The 27,625-nt window shown below is 35.6% G+C and overlaps 1 protein-coding gene and 1 long non-coding RNA gene across 2 annotated transcripts in view; both read left to right on the top strand.

Moving 5' to 3' along the window:
- Positions 1-6,277, top strand: part of LOC150092538 (uncharacterized) — a 161,822-nt gene extending 155,545 nt beyond the window's left edge. Inside the window, exon 3 of the long non-coding RNA XR_016550499.1 lies at positions 6,214-6,277. This is a non-coding gene — a long non-coding RNA (uncharacterized LOC150092538). The remainder of the gene's footprint in view (positions 1-6,213) is intronic.
- A 9,912-nt stretch (positions 6,278-16,189) lies between these two features.
- LOC150092537 (muscle LIM protein 1-like) overlaps positions 16,190-27,625 on the top strand; it is a 52,062-nt gene continuing 40,626 nt past the window's right edge. The window contains exon 1 of the mRNA XM_090414443.1: positions 16,190-16,332. The gene's annotated coding sequence lies outside the window, so the exon portion shown is untranslated. The remainder of the gene's footprint in view (positions 16,333-27,625) is intronic.

Below are 27,625 nucleotides of genomic sequence, written 5' to 3'. Positions count from 1 at the left end.
AGCCTGTTATTGGATTCTAGCCGGTAAATGAAAGATTTACCGAAATTGAATTACTGGCCAAGACGTCTACAGACGTCAACGGTACTATGGATGCGAAGTGCATATGAAAATTGTAATACCATTAATATTACATTGAAATATATGATGGATACGAAGCATATCAAGAGGATGCGTATTTGATCCATAATGGCCGGTAAGGTGGTTAATACAAGCATCATAAAACTTCATGCTCTTTGTCAAATCAGATGAAATAGTAGCAGTGAAGATCTTCGTAGCTTAGTCCGTTTAGAAGATGTTTGGTTGGAAAGTCTAGATTCAAATATCTAGGACGAAAAGAAAACCTTTATCAGGGCTTTCCTACTAAAAGTGAATTAGCTGGTATATGTATATATATATATATATATATATATATATATGGATGTTTTAAGTCAGTTAATATTAAAAATGAACATATCCCAACCCCGAGTTAATAGTAGTAGTCATCATTTCCCTTCTGACGAGGGAAATTGTGACGGGTTTTAAGTCAGTTAATATTAAAAATGAATATATATATATATGGCCACTTCTCTTGCATTTTTATAAAATAAATTAAATTAAATCGTATAACGCCATTTATTCTGAAAAGGAATAGACGGAGCAGCTTTGGCCCTAACAAACTTTTTTTTAAAGATATCTTAAAGATAAAATTGTCGGGATCTCAATTAGGTTTCTTCTTTTGAGCAATACTGTACTTTTTTCGGCTAACATTGCGATAGCAACAGTAAAAGAATATCGTCAATAGTCAATGTTATTTCGTTTGCAATTTCATACGAAATATTAATGCACTAATCCGTTTCGACTTATCTCGTGATCTACAGAGGATATCCGGTGTAGATGCGTTTTAAGCTGAATGAAGCAATTTTTTGATAAGTATCACAGACTGCATTCAATTTTTTTTTTTTTTTTTACTTGCTTGTATGCTTAACATGCTGAACGTTCCCTGGGATTGGCGAATTCGGTATTCGGACTCTTTGCTGACAGGTAGTAAGCTCGTTTTAATAAAAATAAATAAATAAATAAAAAACAAAGTTTGTCTGCATACATATCACAGAACTACGCTGAGTACACCACTAATTTTGATAAAATTTTATATTTGGAATCGTACCTTTCAGCATTACACTTTTAGAATAAATTGAACGATGGAGAGGGCATTGGTTCTATTTTTTTAGTAGAGAATAGAGAATTGTCTTGAAGTTAATCTCCTAATTTGAAATACAGTTTTCTTGAAGCTTCTTAACTGCCAGGATATGGTATTTAGCAGAAAGGTGCTAAAATCTACAAGCGTACTTCAGTTAATTGATGTGGTTCTGTTTTCCCCTGTTGGCCTCTTATTGCTCGTTTTATATTAAGTTATGCCCACTGTTGGATCCTACTTCTTCTTAATCTGCACTTTGGATCCGCCATGTTAGTCACTATGATGTTCTTAAACAAAATAATAAGTTGCTAGTTGGTTTGTAATTCAAATATAGAGAAAATTTATATTTATAGACTGCTCCACTCTATATCTGAATCAGTTCAATAATTGAAGAAAAATCAACCTTCAACTATTTCTCCTTAAAATATATACTGGCCGAGTTTATTTGACTTACTTAATTTACCCGCTTTGGTTCGAATATTTTATGAATGGTGCAGTAAAAGAGATTCAGGCAAAATACAACTTTTGATTAACAAAAACAAACATTTAATTTTAAAATCACAAATTTTACACTTAAGATCAAATCACTAATTAAGATATTATAAACACTTCAGCCTTTCTGATAATACTGTCATACAAACTCAGACAATGGTAAATTTGTTATCTCTAATACAGTCTTCTCACAGTTCCTTAAATTCCAAATACAATAAAATCGCAGTAACACCTCCTTACAAGCAAACACTTTTAAATTTACACTTCAGTTAATCTTCACAATAGTTACTGTTAACATAAGGAAATTCTAGGATGAAACACACTCACATCTCAGCATAGGAATATTAATGGTTGGAATGTTCTTACCGATAATCTTTTTCCTTCATCAACTTACACAGAAACACTTTTTATAACTGTAAACACTTTTAACAATAAACGGCACTCATTAAATAAATTCTTCTAGGCAATAACTGAATTAATCATTGGTCACAATACACGTAAACAAACGTTGTTGCATAAAGTACTACTGATCACTCATGAAATAAGGTAACACACAATGATTCTTAACTTGAGGTTTTATATGCACAGTTGTTCACTCTTCCGGCATTCAATTAATTCTTAGACACTATAATTCTGAACACAGCTAACGGTAAACTTCAATTTTACAGCTCTACTATTCCCTAGTTACTCGATGCTTTATTTCAAGATTCTGTATGTCCTTGACAGGTCGGCCCTGAAATTAAATCTCAACTCAAATATCGCTAGTCTATTTAGTAGTCACTCAGCTGTCCTCCGTAGCTATAATTGTTATTCTACAATTCATTAGCTAACCGCCTCTCGACTAGTAGACTTTATTAGCTGCTTGAGTGACTTGCCGACTCACTATTATCGCACTGTGATTCCCGAATGCTCCGATTCCAACCTAATGCCAATCCTCTCCTTTCTCTCTCTCTTAATCAATAATACGCCAATACCAATAACATTACTGACAGGATGGGTGAAGCACTAGTGCTTTTCATATTCCCCTTTATCTGTAATGAGAGTTGTTTGGGAGTGGGAGATTTGTGAGCAATTAAGCTCGCCCTTTGAGGGCAGTTGTGTTAGCTATGATCGGTTGAGAGAAGAATAGCCTTCGGTCTTTTGTGTTTGTAATAATCAGTCTCGTTGTACTTGACAGCTTGTACTATTAGTGGGTTTGAATGTGAACCTGACTTCACGAAGAATTTTTCTGCAAGATCACGAAGAAGGGAGGAGATGTATGGAGTGCCTGTTTCTCGGTGAATCTGTGAATTTCTGACGAACCACGGTGCATCCAGGATCATCCTAAGGCATTTATTTTGGATTCTCTGTAATTTTGAAAGGTTTGATCTTGAAGTGTGACTCCATGCTGGTGAGGAGTAGGTAATGACTGGACGTATTACCATCCGGTAAAGAAGCAATTTATTATGTAGGTTCAATTTGCTCTTACGGTTGATCAATGGGTAGAGCTGAGCTATGACTTTGGAAGATAATTTCAGCGTTTTTCCTTTTTATATCCGTTTTTCCCACCTAAATTATTCTCGTGATCTAAAACTCTTTTCAATAAACCTTCTCCTCACGTTGTGTTCCAATTCTCGTGCTCGCTATGTGTCTCCATGACAACAAAACAAAATATAATAAATTTGAGCTATTGCATAACGTTAAATTTCTACAAATAGGAATAAATAAAGAATATTTACATTTCAATTAATGTGCAGTTAAAATATCAAATACAAACTCTTATATTAATATAGCAATAAATAAAATAAACCTAATAATATTTAAATAGTCTTTTCATTATTAATACATATATCTTTGATTAAATAATTAGATATTAGACAAAATTAAAGTAGTTATATGAATATTAAATTGTAAAATAGGTTGTTTACATTAAATAATATTTACAAGTCTAGCCTTTGTGATGGAAGATCATGTTGGATTCTGAACCAAATAATAATTACTCTAATCTCTACATAATCAGAATCCAACACCACGTTCATGATTTATATGTGTGTGCTAAATTTGATGTTCAAAGTAAATTAAATGTCTTTGTTTTTGAATATTTAAAAATGAACATTTTATAAATAAAATAAAAATAAACCCTTTAATGCCGTTTATTCCCAAAGGGGGTAAGTAGGGTTGTTTTAACCCTAACTAGTTGGCGACTAGAATGGAACTGTTTTCTAGCGGCCTAGCGCTATGGAAGCAAAGGGCATTTCCACTACACGGGCACCCCAATAAACTTTTTTTAATATTTTTTTAAATTTAAAACTTAGTCTTTTTAAATGTTCTAAACATCATTATACAAGAATATGAAATATTTTATAAAATTTTATGAAATATTCCCATATTTTTGTAAATCATATTTTGTTATTTGCAATAGGGAATGCTCCTTTTTCCGAAAAATTATATATATATCCCCCCCCCCCCTTTAACTTCTAGAGAAAAATGAAATCAAACACGCATTATTGAATATACTTTTTTAAATGTTCATAATACAAACAGCTGTCAGCTGTCAAATGCTGTAACAAGATATATATGATTTTTTTTCTTCTTAAAAAGAGGCCTTGAAGAATGAAGAGGTAGGAGATGTGGGGAGAAATAGATGGGACAGCTCGACAGTTAGCAGGTAGTAGTTCTCATGCATCTCATTATAGTGAAACGTTAGAGGTGCATGACGTCATCAAACATAAACACCGCCTTAAATCGTTAGTTATGTCCGGAAATGTTCTTCAAGACAGGAAACAAATTTATAGAACGTTAACATTTAATAATTACCTGAAGTTCCCCCTATTATGAAAACTATTCCAGAAACAGAACACAGCATTTAATTTTTATTATTTCCTGTTTAAATAACGATCATGTTGAGAAATACTAACCAACCATACATTCTGATGGTTGTGTTTGCGACGAACCAAAATAAATAAATAAATAAATAAATAAATAAATCAGCTTTTTGTAAGCGGTAGACAAAGGTTAGTACTGACAGACAGATCCGGACTAGGACTATCTATCTATTTCTGCTTTTTACCTTCACACATTACAACTAACATTAAAACAATATATGCGCCACATATTATTTCTCTGAATGCGAAAGAAATAAGCCTAAAAATGTCCCTCGCATCCTTCATCGGATTCGGACCCAGATGTTTTTAATCTTTTAGTCAGTGTCCTAAGAACTGAAAATGCTTTTTTTTTTTTTACGGAATGTCCGAACTGTGACTATATCAGCACAGTTCGTAGAGCAGATGACACCTACATAATCACTTCATAAATCTCCTATTATGACTATTATTAATGTTGAACGCGAATATTAGTATTATTATATTATGATTATTACTATATGGGTAGTATTACTATTATTCATATATTGCTTTAAACTGAACTCTTTGAGCTGACAAAATTTCAATCTGCTAATTATATAAATGTAAATATGAGATATTTTTTAAGCAAATATTCGGTTTAACTCTGTGGACTTTTTAAATTTTAAACTGATATTTTAGTTAGAGAAACTGAAGAAAATATCCAACTCCTTTGTCATTTTACTTTTCACTCGAACTTCCTTCCAAATCAGTAAGAGCTAATGGACGACTGCATGGCGCTGAAGATGATATAGTTCGCCCACCGTTTGTAGGTCTCTGCTTCGCGTCTTTCCAAGAATAGTCGATTCATGCTGAAGGGGAGAAAGAAATGAAGGACGTCCGAATTGGTCGCCAACACGCGAAATCACGTGCTTTATAGGTAAATTTTCCAACTGTTATACAAGCAACATAGTTAACTACAATAATCATAAAAGAGAAGTTAATTTTCCGACCGGTAATAATAAACAACTCATCCCACAGGACTGATTACCCTAATATCGGAATGAATTCTCCTTTTTCTGAGATGCGCAGAAGTGTCGAAGGATTTCTAATCGGTGGGCGAACTATAGCAACTGTGCCTAACAGTTGTCTGGAAGGCTTGGAGTAAGCAAAACTAGATTACATGGGCGAATTGTCGTTTACATTGCGATGTCCCAGTACACGTGTTAAACATTAAGCTTTCTGGTAAACACTCATGCCCTTACACAGAGCCGGCGCTGGGTTTTTGCCACCCGCATGCAATTTCTATCTAAGCGCCCCTGTAACGATTCGGGCGTGTGTGGTTCTTTTACGATAATAAAAATTTAAATTATTTGAAATTTCTTAAATAAATTTGACAGAACAGCCACACGTTGGTTCGCTAAATGTAATGAACCGGGGGTGTTGACTAAGCAGGATAATCGTTAAAAACCCGAATATTCAAACAATTCTCAAACGTTAAAGCAAATTTTGATAAAGCTACTTCACTTTAATCGTTGAATATAATGATACAGGGATTATAGCCTTCTCACCGACCCGAATCGCTAACAAAATTAAAATGAATTTTAATTAAAGTTAAAATTTATTTCAACTAAAGTTTAAAAAATTCTTGCATTTTACAAGTTACTAAATTCTTAGTAACTTGTAAAAATTTTTTAAATAATTTTTATAAGTGGAACTATCTTTTAGGAAAATAAAAGAAACTCAAGATAGATGAGAAAATAAGAAAATAATTCAGAAATAATTAGAACATTTAATGTAAGTATTCAAAAAATAACATCTTTACAGAATAACAGAAAATAAAATTAAATTACATAAATATACTTGAAATTTTTTTATTTAAATTTTAGGGTTTTTGATTTCATATTTACAAAATTAGAAATAACGGTCTTAACATCTAATTCTGCACATATATCATTTTCAATACAAACTAACAAGCTTTTTTTGGCATACTTGTTCTTAAGTGGGTTTTAATCAATTTCAACTTGGAAAAGGAACGTTCACCGCTCGCTACAGTAACAGGTAAGGTTAATAGTATTCTTAAAGCAATTGAAAAGTTAGGGAAAGATAAATTATTGGACACAATAAAATTAAGAATATCGAAAGGGTTTTGAATATTTAAATTATCCTTCCGAAAAATATCCTGGAAAGCACATAAATCGTCATATAGTTCTATTACATTTACGACTTTATTGTCACCGTCCTTCAAGAGAATCTTTAAATCGTCACAATTTTTTCGTAAATCTTCGTTATTAATTTGTGGTAATCTATACAAAAAAATTGAAATTATCATAATATGTTTTTAGTTGTTCAAAACGTTCTATTAACGAACACATTGCAACGTCTAGAAGTGTATAAAACACATTCACTCTAATATTTTAAATTAAGGGGATATAAAATCCACATTGTTTCAAAACCGAATAAGAAACTCAAAGATTGGAATCGAATCAGAGAGTTTCATGCCGAATATAGTAAACTATAAAGTATCGGCAAACACTAGCGTGAGCTAATGCAAGTGACCCTAGTACGTACGTAGTACAATATCGGACAACTCGTTGCAAAGGTGGGGAAAGTTCAGATCGCTATTCTTAGGTATTTTCCATAATGTAAAAACACATTTCCTAGGAAATGTATGCTGTTATCACATTATGGAGGGAGGTCACTACCCAGGCCGGTTTCAGCCTTTTTTGAGGCCTCATCAGTGAGTAGCTAGACCATAATACCAAAGTTTGAACTTCTTTGGGAGATGGACCGAGTCCTTGACTCTTTATCCCTTCATCTGATTTTGGCTTGTGTGAGAGAGGATTATTGTGGGTAATTTACCTGCTCATTGTGAGCATTGTAAGTTGTATTAGCTGTCTTTTGCGATGGCGGATTTTGGTTTTTTGTGTTTGAATTGATCTGAGGGTTCGTAGTCCGCTGCCTGTCGAATTAGCTGATTTGGGTGATTATCTGTGAGTGCGAAGAATTTTTCTGTTATGCCTGTCATGTACGTCTTGATATCTGGGAGGTTAGCTTCTTGGTGTAACTGGAGGTTTCTCATGAACCAAGGGGCATTAAATGCCATTCTGAGGCATTTGTTCTGGATCGTCTGCAATCTGTTGATGTTGCTTTGAGCTGTGTGTGCCCAAGTTGGTGAGGCGTAAGTTAGCTGGGGTCTTATGACTGATTTATAGAGGAGAATTTTGTTTATTTAGGAAGCTGTTCCTATTCAAAAGTGGATATAGCTGAGCTATAGTCTGACTTGTTTTAGTGGAGATAGTATTTATGTGTGTCTTGAAGTTTAGGCGTTTATCAAGATGAACTCCTAGATATTTGGTAGAGTTGTGCCAAGGGATGATTTTTCCAAACATTTGAATCCTTTTATTCAGTTCTGCTTTACGTCTGGTAAAAAGTACTGCTGAACTTTTTCCTGGATTGATGGCAATGCGCCATTTCGTGTACCAGTCCTCTAATTCGTTGACTGCTCTCTGTAGCTTGTTTGTGGCCAAATGTGGACGGAGAGATCTGGCTATGATAATTGTGTCGTCGGCATAAAGAGCGGTGATGGATGGGGACAACTTGGGGAGATCCGCCATGTATATGGAGAAGAGTAGGGGAGATAGCAGAGAGCCTTGTGGGACTCCTGCCATAACTTTCCTTTCTGTGGATCTGATTCCATTCAGTTTTATTTTAAATTTTCTGTTGCTGAGATAAGATTTTATCAGCAGAACTAGTGGTATTGGGGTTCCTACTTGGTGTAGTTTAAAAATTAGACCACGATGCCAAATTCTGTCAAATGCTTGCGTTATGTCCAGGAAGACTGCGGCAGAGTGTTGGCGCCATTCATAGCCTTGGGTAATGTATTCGATAATTCTGTAAATCTGGAGAGTTGTAGAATGCTGTTTTCTGAATCCGAATTGTTCTTCTTGTATGACGTGGTTGTTATCTGTTGCCTCTTGGATCCGTGTTAGTATAGCGCGTTCGGCTATTTTGCTTACACATAATAGAAGGCTGATGGGCCGATAGTTCTGTGGAAATTGTGTATTTTTTCCAGGTTTAGGAATTATGAAGACATCCGCAAGCTTCCATCGCTCTGGAAAATAATTTAGCCGAAAGATGGCATTGGTGATTGCTACCAGATGCATAATCCCTTTACGTGGGAGTAGCTTGAGCGCCTTGTTCATTATACCATCCGGACTCGGAGCCTTTTTGTTCTTTAGTTTTTTTATGATTTCATATATTTCTGTTGGTGATACGGAGTTGTTGTTGGATTGGAGTGAAGCGTTTTGAGGTATTTTGTGAACTTGGATGTGTATTTTTCTTATGAAGTTTAAATCTAAATTGGTATAGTTGGGGCTGCATTGCCTTTCTAAGCTGTCTGCAAATGCTTCTGCCTTTTCCTCATCAGTGTAGGTGACTCTATTTTCACCTTGGATTGGCGGAAGTGTGTTGCGTTTTGAACGAAGTGATCTCGTCATTCTCCACAATGACTGATCCTCTGTGTTTAAGTGATGTATCTTGTTATTCCAGAGTTCGTTACGGTGATCCTTTAGGGTATACCGAACCCGGTTTGTTGCTTTGTTAACTGCCTGCTTATCTGCGGGATCCAATGTTCTCTGGTATTTTCTTCTTAACCTATTTTTCTCTCGGATGAGATGTTTATGTCCTCTGGTAGTTTATTTGGTGGTGCGCATTTGGTTTTATTTGTTGCATGTGATATTGCTATTAGTAGTTGTTTTTCAAAGTGTTTCACTGCTTTTTCTATATCTTCCGTGGATGTTATATGTGGTACTGGGCCAATGTTTTCCTGGAAGATAGAGGGAAGTTGTTTCCAGTTTATAAAGGTGGTGGTGTTTTCTGTTTCATCTTGTATGGTGCCTAGTTGCAATATGATGGGGTTGTGATCCGAACTTAAGTCGTTAACTGCTTGTATTTGGTAGTTGTGAGCAATGTTTTTGAGTATTGCTATATCAAGTACATCTGGGCGGCCGGTTGCTCCGTAGTGTGTTGGTTCTGTGGGTCCTATTACCGTCATGTTTCTTGTAGTAGTATATGAGTTCAATAGTTTGCCATTGGTATTTGAATTTCTGCTGTTCCATGTGGAATGTTTGGCGTTCAAATCTCCAGCTACGATTACTGCTTTATCTGCGTTTAGGATTTCGTCCAGGTCTGAATTTAGAAGTTTTTTGTTTGGGGGGTTGCAGGCTGCATATATCCTGATACTGCTTGTGTTTTCCATATGAATTTCTATTCCTGTGGTTTCCATGTGTTCTGTTTGGGGTTCGGCTATTGAGTTATGTTTTACATTACTTTTGACAAAGATGGCAGTGCCTCCACCTCTTGCATAGGTTCTGTCTGTACGGTAAGTGCTATAATTGTTGATTCTAATCTTGTTACCTGGGCGATGGTGTGTTTCATTAATAAGGATGATGCCTGCTTCGGTTTCTGCTGCAAATTCCTGTAGTTCATGTATCTTGTTGGGTACTCCATTTGCATTCCAGCTGACAATCTGTAATGATTTATGTTTCCTATTGGCCTTATCCATTAAGGATTTCAACAAGCTGTGTGTGTCTCAGGATGATATCCTTCGCTTCTTGAGTTGGGTTTGTTTGCCGGAGTTCGGCCAGCATTTCACCTATGTGGCTTGTTATGTTCTGTAGGATAGGTTTGTTGGTTTGTTGTGACTGGGTTGGTTTTGGATCTTTTGGTTTTGTAACTTCAGCATACGATCTTCCGTCCGTTGTGGAGACTGTGGTTTAATGGGAGGACGTGTGTTCTAGTAGAGGTTTGCTGGTTTTCAGTTGTGTCTTTTGGTTTTCAGGAAAAGCTATGCAGCCCCTGTAGTTTGCGGGATGTGGGCCTCCACAATTTGCACACTTTGCTGGTTGTGTGCGGGTTTTTTTGCATTCAATTGTAGCGTGTTTGCCCCCACATTTAATACATCGGTATTCTGCTTTGCAGCAGCGTTGTGAGTGGCCAAACTTTTGACAGCGATGACATTGCGTCGTTGTCTGTTTATGTTTTAGCGATTCAGTCTTTATCACTAAATCGCAGATTGTTTGAAGATCGTAGATGTGTTTCTGGTCTTTGCTGATCTCTACCAATATTAGAGGGTATGGTCTTTTGTCAGCTCTACGCATACGGCTGACCTTTGTAGGTCTAAAGCCTTTGATTTGAAGATCTGCTTGTACTTCTATTGTTATGGATTCTGTCACCCCTCTGAGCACAACTTTCAGGTTCTTTTCGCTATTAAGTGCGAATGTGTGGTAGGGTAGCTTGTTGTTGTCCAGCAGTTTTGTTATTTGTCTGTAATCGGAAGAGGTTTTTGGCTGGATGCGAATTCCTTCTTCTGTATTAGTGGCTTTAGTGAATGATATTTCTAGGATTTTCAGTGAAGTAGCAACTGATATCCAATGGTTTTTATCTCTTAGAATGACTGGGGGTATTCTTTCTTTTGAATTTGTATTAGTGTCGGTATCCATTTCTACTGTGTTGGGTGATTCTCTAGTAACTGAGATTTTCCTTTTTTTGGTTTTAGCGGTTTGGAATTCTTCTGTATCGGCTGTAATCCAATACATGGTGGGCATTGTGTTGGGATATTATCGCATCTTCAGGGTCTAGTGATTGCCCCGATCTTTGCAGTCCGATGTCCGAAGCTGTCATGTGTTCATGGTGAAAAGTTTCCTGAATGTCGTCTGTGGCAATTGTTGGGGGAAATGTGTCATAGAGCTTATCCTTTCCCGGCCAGTTAGTGTTAAGCAGTTCACCCAAGCGGATAAATTCCTGGTAAACGTCTTCACATTTTGTTTCATCTATTGGTTTTTCCATGTTTGTGTCAATTAATAAAACTAAAGGTTAACCTTACCTTTCGCTGAACAAATCTTAATCCAAAGCAATTCCTCTATATCGAATCATCAATTCATCCATCAATATATCACTAACACCTCACATATATATCACTAACATATATCACTAACACCTCACATATAATCACTTTCACTCACTACCAATGAATCACAATCCTCCGAGCACCTCCCAATCAATCATCTAACTCCTGACCTAATCCATAATCCATAATATCAAAGTGTATAGCGAAAAGAACTTATATACTCTGCTATACGAGTTTCCAAAGAGGTGCAACCATTAAGTTACTTAAATATAAAGAGCTAATAAGCTTCATTTCGGCGATAAAAACAATATTTTAAATTAAGGGGATATAAAATCCACATCGTTTCAAAACCGAATAAGAAACTCAAAGATTGGAATCGAATCAGAGAGTTTCATGTCGAATATAGTAAACTGTAAAGTATCGGCAAACACTAGCGTGAGCTAATGCAAGTGACCCTAGTACGTACGTAGTACAATATCGGACAACTCGCTGCAAAGGTGGGGAAAGTTGATCGCTATTCTGAAGCCTCAAAACAGGCTGAAACCGGTCTGGGTAGTGACCTCCCTCCATAATGTAATAACAGCATACATTTCCTAGGAAATGTGTTTTTACATTATGGAAAATACCTAAGAATAGCGATCTGAACTTTCCCCACCTTTGCAACGAGTTGTCCGATATTGTACTACGTACGTACTAGGGTCACTTGCATTAGCTCACGCTAGTGTTTGCCGATACTTTATAGTTTACTATATTCGGCATGAAACTCTCTGATTCGATTCCAATCTTTGAGTTTCTTATTCGGTTTTGAAACAATGTGGATTTTATATCCCCTTAATTTAAAATATTTTTTATATCGCCGAAATGAAGCTTATTAGCTCTTTATATTTAAGTAATATTCACTCTAAATTTATCTTCTGGCGATTGTGGCGTTTCGTCATGATGCTCGTAGTCAAATTGTCGTGTCTTCTTTCGTCGTCGAACTTTCTTACCGGTTTTAAATTCTTGTTCTCCATCCACCTCTTCACTCAGTTCTTTTGCCGTTTTTAGAACGTCTTTAAAATTTGTATCTGATCGATATTCTTGTAAGAATATTTTTAAATTTTCGATAGATTCTAAAGCAAGTGTAATGTTCATATTTTTGTCTTGAAGCATTTTACTCACAGGGTTTATTCTGTTAAGTAAATCATGCCAAGTTTTAAGAGAGCAAATAACTTTGTAGTCCTTTATTTTAGCACATAATGTTTGTGCTTCATGCTGAGTTTCTTTATTAAAATTTTCATTATTTAAAATTTCAAAAAGTGCATCGTAAATTTCTCCTAATTGATATCATAGAGGGCGGATTGCGTTAATTTTACTTTCCCATCGCGTTTCTGATGGCTGTTTGAATCTTAATTTTTTTACGAACTTTAAAAGGATTGCCCAACGTTTGTAAGAGAATGAAAAGAAATTGTATATTTCTTGAATAATTGCAAAGAAACTAATTGTATCTGCATTCACTTTGGATGCATCGTTAATGATTAAATTTAGAGTATGAGCAGCACATGGCATGTAAAAACCTCGAGGATTTTTGTTCAAAAGCAAATTTTGGAGCCCATATTTTTTCCCTTTCATATTTGTCCCATTATCATACCCTTGACCTCGCATGTCTTCAATGGGAATGTTCCATTTTACCAGTTGTTCCACTATTGTTGCACATAAACCACGTCCTGTGGAATCTGATATATCTGCAAAACCTAAAACATTTTCCCTGATCTTGACAATTCCATTGTCACAGGAAACAAAGCGAATAATAATGGTCATTTGTTCTGTCTTACTTGCATCAGGTGTGCAGTTTAAAATTATGGAATAATATTTAGATTTTCGAATTGATAATAAAATTGTATCCCTGATTGCGTTACTTAAAGTTTCCAATATTTCATTTTGACGGTCTTTACTCAAATAGTGTATTTTTTTTGTAGGGCTCTTTCAACATGATTTTCCATAACGGGATCAAACTTCGCAGACAATTCGACTAATTTTAAAAATTTGCCGTTATTCCTTTCATATAATTTATCAGATAATTCGCGAAAAGCTAAATTTTGGCTACCAAGGAATTTTATAATTTCAATCAAACGTTCTGAAACAGTCGTGTTTCTTTTCCATTTCATACACGCTTTGAGTCTGGAAATCAATAGTCCTTCCATTTTAAGAAATTTTTCATGAGAGTTAAACTAGTCTCATGTCTATGCAAAGTTGTATTTACATTTCTCCAATCGTTTAACCTTCTACAAGACTACTTGATTCAGTAGGTGCGAAACGTTTGCAACAAAAGCAAAAAACAGTAAAATGGATATTATTATATTTTTCTTTTGAACAGGCCCCATTTCAATTAAAACAGCTCGTAATTTTTCATCAATATTTCCCCATTCACCTGGATCTTCTAAATTTACAGACTAACCATTTATTTGCGTCTTGTTATCTTGTTCAATAGTTGCAATAGTAGTTTCATGCAAACTGGATGATGTGCACGGTTCTTCAACTCTGATTTCTGATGTATCGAGTTAAAATATTTTAATATTTTAACAAATTTATTAAGAGCCCTAGTTTGTTTCTTAATATCTACTTCTTTCGCAGCATGACGCTTACGATTTTGTGCACCGGATAACTTTTTTTTAAAAATTTTTGATTTCATTTCTATTTTATACCCACAAGAAATTATTACACAACACGACACAGAGACGAAATAATGGTCCGCACTGCGCTACTGTCAGTAGCCTACTGAGGTGTGTACCCTATGACTGGTTAACTAGCAACAAATGTTTTGCTGCAATTTTTTTTATTATTCGGTGTATCCAGCCTTATTTATTTTAATATTGATCATTCTAAGATTTTTTTGTTTTTATGATAAAAATTTTGTTTCTTAAAAATGAACTTACGAACCGTGTCCCGGTGGCAGCGCCCCCTTCGTAGCGGCGCCCGCATGCACCGCATGCTCTGTATGCCCGCTTCCGCCGGTTTTGCCCTTACAGAACACAGTGACAAATATTAGTGCTATACAAAGAGCGATCAACACATATTATTGTTATGTTTATATTTTTATATAAAAATATACATTATGCAAAAATTCTATTAGCTGCATCTTGGCCTTCGACCATTTCCTAGCTTTTTACTTCACGCGATATGTTTCCGGAGTCCAAAGGACATTAACCTCTTCTCTTAAGAAGAACATTATTTACCTCTTTGGCAAAAAATTAGTATGCCATAATAACAGTCTATCACATTCAATATGATTAATTTTCATCATTGTATCGAAATTTTATTACTGGTCGATAAGATATATTTTTTCTATAGAAGGATCTTATTCCCCATTTCAAGAAAATCAGCGTCTATGGAACCAGAAAAATTACAATGTATTAAGCTTCATTTTGAATCTTAGGAAAATCCTACGTACCCTACCAGCTTTTCTTATTCTAGTATGAGCAACTAAAAGGATATACACATTTCTGGAATAATTATGTGATTGATTATTTCGAAATGCAACAAACTATATAGATAAGAAAAAAGAACAACAACAATAATAACTCGTATCATACACGTGCAAATCGGATTGAGTTCATCAATCCGATTTTAATCGGCGTTGTGGTCGTTTTACCTCCCGTGGAATCCAATCCAGTACTTCTTTTGGCAAACATTGGTCTTGTCTTCGAGCCATTTGCCACTTCAGATGTTTCACTCTTTCTATGTCAAAGACTTTCGTTCAATTTCTTATTCAAGTATTCTTTTTGTGATCCAGGCTTATGATACCAAGTATACATCATTCCATATTAAATTGTTGTTCTTGGTTTTTGAGCGTTCTTTACATTTAATGTGGTGTTTCAGAGCCCTCTATCAATATAGGGAGAATTTGCTAGAGTAAAACTTTCAAGGTATATTGGAATAATGGGGAAAAATATCATGACTTTAAAGGCGTATTAGTATAATGGTATAAAATTCATTTTTTTGTTTGTTTTTTAAACTTCTTTGGTATTTTGATTGATATTGGTTGTCCTAAGTAGCAGATACAATGATTCACTTCCATCTTTTTATTATTTCTGGTTGTAAACAGCTGCTCGTCATAATTTGAATCTTCTTTAGGCCATCCGTTTTCTAACAGTTCGGTGTTCTCAGATTCAAGTCTGCAGTTCAGTTGGACTTACATTAAAAATAACTACATCTGTAAGTGGCTTAAATATATCCTTATCTTCAGACCTTTTCTTCCCAATCAAGAAGTCTGAATATTTCTTCTAAATATACTGTGAATGGTTTGGGAGATATTGTGTGAATTTGTCTTATGCCTCACTGTATTTCCACCCTGGAGATGTTGCTATTAAAATGAATTACTTGTTGTAGCATATTGTGCGATGATTCCTTACATACGCTACTTCTCCACCTGTTGATGTCATAGTACTTCAAGTCTTGCGAAAGTTTTTACCGGGTCAAAGGCTTTCTCGTAATCAGTTAAACCAAAGCATAATTAAAGTGGTATGCATTACACCATTCAATAATATGTTTATATAAATAAAATGAAATTTTTGCTTTTATTTATTTTTAATCGCCGATTAGTAAGCAAAACAAATTTCTCCCACAATCCTGCCTTAAAAAAATATTATACGCAGTATAAATGAAGGCGTTTAAGGTGTGCGATATTACACCTACTTCTTATGAGATCACGTTGTGATTGTGCATTGCTTGACAACTCGCAATACTTTGAATAACACTAAAAAAAGTCGCTTACGTAAGAGCAACATCGATGACGTACACGCACGTGACATGTACGTTTGCTATGGTACGCTTTGCAGAATCCAAGATAACGAGTGTTTGAAAGTGTGAAGCGGTTACTGTAGTTGCATGTTATTATAATTGGACTGTGCGACATTCCAGTTTTAGTATAATTCTTGCGTTTTCAGTTTTCTCTTCAGGTAAGATTTCTTTATCTTAAAAAGCAATGTAATCTCTCTTTCCAATAGTGTTATTATTATCTTAAAACTGTATTTTAATGTCTTTTTATTAAGATTGAATCATACAGGTGTTTTTCTTCTGATGCGATACAAAAATATCGAAATGAGTATTTTGTACTTTTATAAAAGTACATAATTGGAATTTAAAATTAATTGCGGGTATTTGTTAGCCCAAACCATGCAGATGGATATATTTATTTACTTTTTTTTACTGTTGTTTGTAGTGTTTGGCTGAATTTAAATTCGGTAATCAAGGCAAATATACTTGGTTACCCTTTCTGTCTACGCAGCCAAAAACGCACTGTCACATGTGAAAAAATAAAAAAATAAATAAAAAAGATGAAAGAAAAACACTTAAAGGCAAAACTGATAAATAATGAGCCCAAGTGCTCTGTATTTCATCTAATTTGTTTATCGCTTAAAAGTTTTATTTAGCTGGTGATACGTTGTACTGGAGCATCGTGTAAAGCACCACACCCTTACTAGTAGTTCCAGCATTTCCTTTAAAGGAAGTGGCACTTCGCGGTCAAAGGCTAGCAAAAATGGGTTACAGATCTCGTAACTTAATGGCGAGGGTGGGAGAAACTGTTGCGTATACTTTTACATTTTTTTTTTCTGAGCACATATTTGTGACCTATTGAACTGTTTACATAATGAGAGAGGCACTCGATAGCTGTATGACATTATGGGACTGGAGAAGCTCAGTTTTCGCTGGCAAGCAGATGGTTTATAAATATTCAGTATATTTCAGATTTATTAGTTTTTGATTTAGAAAATTCAAAAGGCTTTAATTTGTTAGTGTTTTAAATAAAATTTCGTGATTACTGTGTAAAACAATATTTCTTGAAATATTAAATGTAAATCATCCGGACAGCTTGAGCGTTCATTTTTATATTTAAATGACACTGGGATACATTTAGAGGCTGACAGTGGGATTACGCGATGAGTTAATGGACAGATTTTAATAATCCTTCTCACTAGCTAACCAAACAGACGCTAAAACCCAAACCGATTTCCCATTTTGTCGCTAGTGCTTCAGCGGGATCATTTCACTAGGAAGTACTTCAAGGGCTGTCTGGTTCGTAGTCAAGAAGGGGAAAGTGAAAGTAATGGTCCCCATAGAATCATAAGTAATCCATTAATAAAATAAAATGCATCACAACAGTACTAATTGTCTCAATTCTGTTCTTAAAAATGTATGTATGCAAATAACTGAAGCGTGTGATAGCGGGACCTTCGACGGTATTTTTGACTGCATGGAGGTGTAATAATAAATACACGATGTATCTTATGCAGTCGCTGCTTTCCCCCTCCCCACCACAACACACTTTCGGAATCTCTGGATCTGTCCTTAACATTTACAGTTTTGATTTTACCACCTGAACTGTTCAATGGAAGAACTCTGCATCTTGGCTGTTTTGACTTCAATTGGGTTTTGAAACGCATGCCATCCATCCCCCTGCTGGCAGAAAGTTATGCATAAAATGTTGCGTTGTTTCATTCCCGAATTGCAAATGGTAAAATTACTGCAGCGTTTATTGAACCGAGTTGGTACTCGTTTAGGACAAGACTCTCTTCTTCGCTACAGTATGTTAATTAGAGAAATGAACCGAATAGCTTCGTGTACAAATTCCTTTAATTGGCTCTGACACAGTTGTAACCGCCCTTGTTTGTTATTTATTAGCGTTTCTCTTATTATGAACGTGATAAATTTCGTGTGTCGCCTGTAAAATGGTTTACGGACTTGAGAATTTGTGGCCGAAACGTTTTTATACTCGTGCAAAAGGGGATGAGGTTTTGTGGGAGGTAATCAAACCTAATGGAGCATTGAAATCGCAGATTTGAACACATTTTTCTTTGGATGCGAGCTTATTCTCAATATAGTATTGAAAGAACATAAATGATTAAATTGACAAAGCAAAGTTGTTATACGCACGAGAACACTCCTCCATTCTCCCCCTTTTGTCCAGCTGACGTGAAGTTTTTTTAGATAACTAAATGATCCTCGAATAACCAACCGCTGTTTCTCTTTCTGGTAAGCCTTCCTCTAAAGCAATATATAGAATAAATATCGAAAAGATTTTTCGATATTTATTCTATATATTGCTAAAGACTTGCCTTAATACTGTATTGTGGGTGGGCTCAGAATTCTTGACCCATCCTTTTCTCCGAACAGCTAGAAAGCTATCAATGAATTGTCTTTTAATTCTTCATCTGCAAATGCTATTTATACTTTGCAAGTTTAAACTTAATTAGTGAGCCCGAAACCTGAGGAGAAATTTTTCACTCTGACTTAACCTTGTTTTCTTCCCCATCGCAGAATGGAAACTTCCACAATACTTGAATGATAAAGAAATTATTTAAGATCTCATGGAAATCGTAAGGAATGCATTTTAAAATCTGAAGTTACTTATTATCTCAAAACATTCAGAAGAAAAAGAAATACTGCTATAGAAATAAACGATGCTTCAGAAATATTAACAAATTTAATGTTTGGTGTGACTACTGAACTGACACTTGAAAATAAATGAGGTGTCTGAATCAGTCCTCTATACCTCAATGTTTAGCGATATCCTTTGGCTGAAAGAACTCTTCATCTTGATGAGTGATGTGGTCTCACGTATTTGATGATCGCTGTTCCTGCAATTGCCGGACATAATGCACTGGCCTGAACAATCTTAGTTTCTTTGGCTGTCATTACCAGCAAATCTAACCAATCCAAATCGCAAGTAAATCTTGGCTGTACAAGTAGTTCATTAACATAGACAAATCTGAACTTCATGATGGTTTCAAGAAGATAGAAGCAATTTCGGTAAAGAAGAAACATATTGAAAGTTCCTAACAAGTCAGCAGGTGCACGTTGAGAATACAAAAAAAAAGTATGAAAACTAAACTGCGTATAAAAGCTAAAAAAACGTCATGGGAAGTGTTCGGTAAGATTATAGAAAACGAATATCATGAAAGTGGCAAAATCTTCTGTTGATAGAACTTAAGAGATGACAAAACCCGAAAATATTCTGGATGTGTGGAATAAATTAAGTTTGTAACTGAATAATTCTTGTGTCGGAGTTCCTACGCCTTCATAGAATCAAATGGCGTGAATCTTTGTACTGCTACATGAAACACGTCCTATATAAGTAAAATATTCATGACACGTAGGCAAATAACAGCTGCAAATGTACAGATAGGCAGTTGCTTCACAGATCTTCGAAGCCGTTTGGTTCGTCTGCCTTTCAATGCGCAGAATTGTATGACAAAGTATCAGTCAACCTATAATACGTTTGAGGTTTAGAAAGAAATTTAGTGTTCGTAAATAGATACGGGGAAAATTATATTATCATCAATATATCGTAAATACGTCGATACATGATCAAAAACCTGTAAATAACTCCTAACTAAATAATAAAAAAAAAAAGTTGGTTCTGTATTTCATAACAGACTAAACATAATAGTTATTACAGTTTAAATCCCACGAAAATGTTTCACTATTCTCGAAAATCGCAGAATTCACGTTCATGTTAATCACTTAAACGATGTAACTGTCCTGCATGTATAAAGTTGACATTAGACCTAATCATAAACTAAAATTTCTCTATACAGTAACTAATTTACTAAAATCCATTCATTTAATAATGAATGCTAAATTAAATTAATGACGATAGTTGCTAACAGATACATCTCACTTGTCTGAATAAGCAGATGTTGATTGGACGTGCTGGTGATGAGATGACGCATGCGCACACACATGCATCGGGAAATTTCAGGGAAATAATTGAAATGTGAGTGAAAATCGAATAAAGTCTGGTTATGACAGTTTCTCATGTAAAAAAATTTCTATTTACTTTCATGTAAAATAACCTGCACTTTGCAGAAAACATGAAAACCAGTTCGTGACAAATGAAATGCCGATCTTGCATAAGGAAAAGCAAAATGTGTAAATCTGGCAATGAGGATGAAGAAACACCAAATCAGAACGTTTCGTCACTAACATCTGTGACATGCCGTACGTCACAGATGTTAATGGCATGTGATTTATGGCGGTTTACCTCGATTAGTTACGAAAAGCCAATCGAAATTTTACAGGTGTCTCTTCTACCCGGCAGTGCCGCTACTTCATCACTCTACCTTGATGCCATACGTAACTTACTCTTGAGCAAGAATTTTGAAAAATGTAGCCCGAGCATCTTATTTTGCATATGCTCAACTTTGAAATGAGAAAGATGCTAGAAATACAATGTGCAGAACTAAGCTAAAGTACTTTCTTTCCAGTGTTAGATCGAGACCTGGTATTAGAACTAAAAATGAAACGAGGTCATGCTCTTCCTATTACGCAAAGCCAGCAAAGGTTGGTCGATTGATTTGGTAGAGCCTCTGCTACTAATGGCTCAGCAAAAAGTTAAGCAAGTTTGAGCGCAGTTAGTAGTTGGATGGATCAATCGTTCGATGCTGTTGGCACACTCTTCCTCGATGAGTCTTTGGACTCCCTGGAGGTGTCACATAATAATAATATTATGGCGTATGTCATTTGATTCTTTCTGAACAGGGGGGGGTCACCTTCCCTCCTCCAATGTGCGTGGATGGACTCTGAACTCTTCTATAAAAATTTTGCTGACTGTACAAAAGAGGTAGACGGACAGAATTTAATTATTTAAACTGAACTGACTTAATGAAAAATTAGAATGCAGTAAATGAAACGCAGAATTAGTTGATGGCTAAGTGGTTAGCGTATTCGCTTTTCAACCAATAGACTGTGGGTGTGAATCCTGCTGTGGGCACAGATGTTTGTTGACGGCCTTTCGATGAAAGAGATGACCTTCATCGTCCTGCTTATTGGAGGCCTCAAGTGGCGTGAAAAACTCCATGTTTGGTCTCTAGAGAAGTGTTTGTGGACTATGTAGGAAATATATAAAATCATTAAAACAGGGAAAAAAAAAAAACTTCCCCCTACAATACAAGTGCAGTAGAATACTTTAAGTTTACAAATATTTCTTGCCTGGTAACCACATAAAAAGTTAGTAATGAAGTTAAGAATAATAAAAAAAATAAATAAAATCTGGTTTTATTTATTTTTCAGTAATTCAATAGCAGCCTAATCACGTATAATGGTGTCGTAGCCTTCCGTAAATTAAACCTTCATTTTGCTTCACTTTATTACTCGTCTTGCTAATATAATTCTTTGTCAACCAGAATACCCAAATCATTGTATTCATATTAGCTCTTTAAACCTATCCATTATCCTAATTCTGCAAATATTAATATCTGCTAAACCATCGATACTTCGTTAATTATTTTTAAACCGCTCTTTGTTTGCCCTTTGAGAACATCCTGTAAAGAACTCAGGAACATCTGAAACATTCCCTAATTACCCAAATTCATCTTACCAGCAAAGATAGCTGTGTTTCTCTTAATATTCAAACGTAATAATTTAAAAATATGCTATATTCGTATTGTTTTATAACTAACACTCCTAATACCTGACCATGAGTGCCCCACTATTAATCACCCAGCTCTTTGAACTGGCTCTGTAAACACTATTTTCCGTTGTCCATATGGAAGACTTTCTGTTGGTAGAAAGTATTATGCCTAACTCTTGTAAAGCATTAAGAAGTTTCAGTAATGCGTGTCTTAATTCTACTTTCATCCCATAGATGTTTTATCGAGTTGAGGTTAGTGACCTAGAATATTTCTGTGCTGACGACTGAATTTTCAATCCATCTCTACAGGTAATCTATTTAGAGCATTATAATCATCGGATTTTCCTTGCAAAAGCTGGCAGAAGCAGTTGGCCATTATACATGACCTTGATCTATTTCCATCCTTGCCTTAATATGAAAATCAAGTATATTTGTTATCGATATGCCTCTGAACGAAACCATGCTGTGCCTTGTCAAGCAAATGATTGGATTAGCAAGGATGCGAGTCATTGATACGACTCTTAATTTTACCATTATCTTGTCTATAACATTAAAACTAGTCCATAATTTAAATTTACCTTGTCTAATTAAACGGATTTAATACTGACATCTGCGCAAAACCAAAGATCATTTACCTCCAAGCTTATCAGTTGCAAAATGACTTAAAACATGAACAGTTTCCTCCTGTTGTATTGCATAATTAAGATAATCTTGCCTCTGAAGCATTTTCTTCTCTGACCAATGTTGACATACATTGCAATCACTTAGATTCTTCCCGAAGAGCTCGATTATACATAATTAACTCCTGTTATTTTCACTCCTTTTTCATCGCTTAAACGTTTTAATTTTAGTTAGTTGTAATCCATTTTGATTTACTATGAATTTATATAAGCATTTCAGATGTTTTCACGTTAGACTGCCATGGATTTTCACGCAGATCGTCACTTACATAAAGCACACGGAACCTGGACTGTAACAGTGGAAATCGGTGCTGTGAATCAATGATCCGTCCTATGGGCATGCTTGAATATTACGGATACCTAGACTACTTTTTAGAGGCAGTGAGGTAATGAAGATTTGGAAATGGTATGATAATGAATTGCTTCTTATGATATGGATTATGTTCACTTGTTTTGAGAACATACTTCATAAACCTTCATACCTGCTCCACAAATTCACGAACTTCTACACTGCTGTTCTAGACATTCGTGCATGTTCTACATTGTGATTAGATGATCCAACCAGCCAGAGAGCTCTGGCTGCCTTTTTTTAATTTTACTGGGTGACTGTTCCTTTTTTATCTTCCACAATGGATTTTTTTTTTAGAAATCAATACTTTATATTATGCTGTTAAATCGCAATTACAGTTTTAAAAATAACTTCAATTTTATTGAAGCAACTGCTGTTTCCATAGAGCAGCACAAGAATCCTTGAAATTTACTAGTTAAAGTGGAGTATTTAACTGGAATAAGAAATCTTCCTGAAGCAATAGCCTTTATCGTCATTATTAAACCACCATCCCACTATGTCATTTATAGACTGATATTTAAATTAATTTCATGATTAATTTAACCAATAAAAATTAAGCGTATATTGAACAAACAAACTTTGTGGGACCCCACTAATTGTGCGAATCCAATACTTATATACATAAACACGTTTGTACAGCTAAATTCTCTTATTTAATTAATTATTGAAATTACTGAAGTTTGACTATAATAAATAGGAAACAGTTAACGGATTCGTGTGTAGCTTTGCCATAAATTTATCTAATGTCTGCATATTTGAGCAAACCTCAACTCCTCTGAAATTCGCGTTTTTCAAATTGATTTGTAGCTCTTGGCTTCTGATATGGTTTGATATTCGATTTTAAAAATGTCAAACATCTGGCTATTGATCAAAAGCTTATTTTTCATTTACAATATGCCAGTCTTGGTCTGAGTTGCCACATGTAGCCATGATTTCTTAGAAACTTTTAAAATAAAAATCGCAGAGATAATGAAAAAAAAAAAAAAAAAACTACCTAAGATCCAATCTTAATGTGCAACCATTGTCAAGTGTGATTAGGGAATCTCAGTTACTTTCCTTTTTGGTTATACAAATATATAGCACGCGAAATTCCAGCCTTGCTTGGGGTAGGGGGGGGGCAAGGAAGGCAGTCTCGGATCCTTAAAAGATAGTGAAAGTGATTATAAGAAGAATATCTTATTATATCCTTATGTTAAAGTAGTCGTGAATCTTTCAGATGAGTGTAGCAATTCGCCACAATTTCTCGAAATCAATTCAGAAAAAAAGAAATGAAATCAATAATTACGAAAAAGCGAACAGGTTATCTATTAACAGTACCTACCTGTGTCGTAGGCTTTACTGGGATCGCCATATCTGGAATAGCTGAAATCGGGACAAATATTTACTTGACATATATGCGATGTTCGCGACATTACCGGTTTTGCAAGGAAAAGATAGGTCACGGCTAAATGAACGGAGTTGGCATACTTTTTAAAATTTTGGATATAGGGAGGAATATGTATTTTAAGATAATTTTAAAATATTTTTGGAGATAGTATAAAGTTATGAAAATTTATAATCTTGATGTATTTAATAAAATGCAGGTTATTTATAATTAAGCTTTTTGTTGAGGTTACCAGTTTTAACGTTTGGGCCCCATTGGTTGTCTTTAGCGTTACGGGTACGGCTTAGAACAGCTAAGGATAGCTCCGTAACAGGCCACTAGGCCTAATATTTGAAGGGAAGAAGAATTTATTTTTATCCGGTTCTTCCGTTCCTATTGGTCCTTGTGTATTTTGTAAGATAGTGTGGACTGAATCAGCTGGTTCGGACTGCACTATATTTCGGAGAAACTAAATTGCACGTACATGAAAAGATCGATAGTGTACATGAAAGAAACGGAAATGAAACGAAAGATAGACTGACGGAGTGAAAGTTACGAAAATCCGAAATGAAACGAAAACTGGAAAAACTGAAGGAGTGAAAGAATGCAAAGATGTACAAGCGAAAATTAGTGATGGGGGGGGGGGTGAAAGAAAGTATGAATGAGGAAAAGGAAGTAAAGTGCAGCCGAACGAGAGAGAGTGAAATTGTCGGGATGTAAGATTTAATGAAAAATTAAATGAATATGTTGAGTGATGTTAGGCGTCTAGTGGAAATTAATGAAAGTATGCAAGAAAACAAAATGAAAGAACAAAGAGTAAAAGAAGTGACGAGTGATTCCAAGATAGTAGTATATGGAGACTTCATAATTAGGAGGATATTTACTGACAGAGTCCATAAGGTCTGCTATCCGGGTGGGAGAATGAGTACGATAATTGTACGTTGGACATTAGGAAGAAACGAGCGAAAGAATTAGTTGTGATTGTAGGGACGAATGATCTAACTGGATATAAGGAGGAGGTGAGGACAAATATCAGGAGGCTATTGAGAAGGCTGAAATACAACAGTGTAGTAGGAAAGGTTGTCAGTGTGTTACCCAGGTATGATGAGTTTCAACGGAGAGCCAAAATCATGAATGGTATGTTGGCGGAGCTGTGTGAGGAAAAGGGAGTGGAGTTTGTGGATGTATGGCATGTGTTTGAGGGAAGAATGAAATTATACAGGCGTGATGGGTTGCATTTAAACAGCTTTGGAGTGAATGTTCTGGAGAAAGTATAGTGTGTGATGCGTGTCAGAGATCAGAAGGAAGAGATGAAGAGAGACCGCATTGCTTGGCAGTGGAAACAGTAGTGGTGTGAGAGATTAAGAGAGAACGGGAATACAAGAGGGACAGGAAAACGGGGAGAGCTCGGGTGGACTGAGAGACATGGCATAGAGAGAGAGAGTGAATGCTGAAAGTGGCAGTGAATGTGTGTATGAAGATGGAGTATATTGCAATGTGGGTGGAGAAGTGGAGACTGAGCAGATAGATGTGGTAAGCGGTGATAAAGGTGATTTGGCAGGTATAGTGGGGAAATCACAACCAACATATGGCTTGGATAGGACTGGCTATACACCTAAAAATAAACTGTTGTTTGTTTACAAATGCCAGAAGTATCCGAAATAAAGGGGATGAAATGGTTTCAGTGATTGAGTTTATTCTCCCCCAAATTATTGGAATAAGTGAAACATGGTTGAACGAAGATGATATCGTAACGGGAATAGAAATAGAAGGGTGCAGTATTTTTCGTTAGGATAGAAAGGGCAGGAAGGGAGAGGGAGTGCTGCTGATGATAGCAAGGGAATCAAGTCCACATAAGGTATACATGAAAGGGGGAAATAGTGGCAATGGTTATGAGGCAGTGTGGTGTAACGTGGAGGTTGAGAGGAAGACATATTTAGTTGGATGCTCCTATAGGCCTGGGAATGTGACAGGTGGTGATGAAGAAATGTATAAACAACTTGGATTAGTGAACAAAGGAAGGGTAATTATCATGGGTGATTTTAATTATGGTGGTATAGATTGGCATAAAGAGATTGCATTTGGGAGTAAGAAAGTGAATTTCTCGAGTTCTTGAGAGAACCATCTCAAGCAGCATGTAAAGAAAGGCACACGAGGAACAAGAGTTCTAGATCTCATCATTTCATCAGAAGATGCAATTGTTAGAGGGGCTTCATATTTTCCTCCAGTTGGTGAAAGTGATCATGAAGTAATCACCTGTGTTGTGGCTAGTCACATGCAGGCTTTTGCGAGGAAAGGATATACGTGGAATTAATAGGCTGGTGATTATGACAAGCTTAGGAGACAACTTCGAGCTATAACATAGTACGAGGAGTTGAGCGTAAGGAAATAAATGCTGCATGAGAACTTACAGAGAAATACATAACAGCATCAATGTACGAATGTATCCAAAAGACTGAATAAAGTAGGTGTGAAATGAATGAATGTGGAGCTTAAGCATGAAATCTGGAAAAATAAAGTCCTTTGGATAAAGTATAAGATGAATCATAGTAATAATCAGTCACATGAAGAATATAAAGAACAAGCCAGGAGAGTGACTCAGTAAGGAAAACAAAAGTAGAGTATGAGCAGAAATTGGCAAATCAGGCTAAGAAAAACCTTAGAGAGTATTAGATGTGGCAAGTAGAAGGAAGAATGATCATGGAAAGATGAAGTTAAGGGATAAAAGTGGTAGAATGGTAACTGCTGCAGAAGACATTGTTGAGGTATTCAGTGATCAATTTATAAGTGTTTCATCCTGATCAGGGTGGAATCATGAGGAACTTAAGTGTATAGGACATAGGAGAGGATAGCTTAATTGTGAGTGAGCAGGAGGTATTTCAGGAAATAACCTTGATCTTAATAAGGCGATATATTAAGAGAATGTTCCAAGGAACTGGCAGTAGCATTGGCATGCCTGTTTAACAAGAGTTTTCCAACAGTACAGGTTCCAAGGGAGTGGAAGGAGGGTAAAATTGTTCTACTGCATAAAGGCGGTGATGAGGCTGTAGTTTCAAATTATAGGCCAGTCTGTATATCTGGAGTTGTGGTGGAAGTCCTGGAGAGATTAGTGAGAAGTAGGATACAGAAATAGGTTGATAACAGCAGTATTCTCTGTGGTTATCAGCATAGGTTTGTTAAGGGGAGATCATGTTTCACTAACTTATGTACTATAACAAGGTGACAAATACCTTGGACAGAGGAGATGCATATACAGTGGTGTACTTGGATTTTTCCAAGGCCTTTGATAGACTGCCACATGACAAACTCTTAAATAACATCAGGCTGATGTTAATGCCTTACAAGAGGAATTGAATAGATTGTATGAATGGGCAGGTAAGTGGAACTATCAGTTCAATGTTGCCAAGTGTAAGGTTTTGAAATTTGGTAAGCAAAGATGGGATGCAAA

The sequence above is a fragment of the Typopeltis vanoorti genome, chromosome 25, assembly GCF_054136105.1.
Source record: "Typopeltis vanoorti isolate ZY-2024b chromosome 25, IOZ_Tvanoo_1.0, whole genome shotgun sequence".
Lineage (NCBI taxonomy): Eukaryota > Metazoa > Arthropoda > Arachnida > Uropygi > Thelyphonidae > Typopeltis > Typopeltis vanoorti.
The sequence above is the reverse complement of the archived record's forward strand: the minus strand, read 5'-3'. Positions and strand labels throughout refer to the sequence as shown.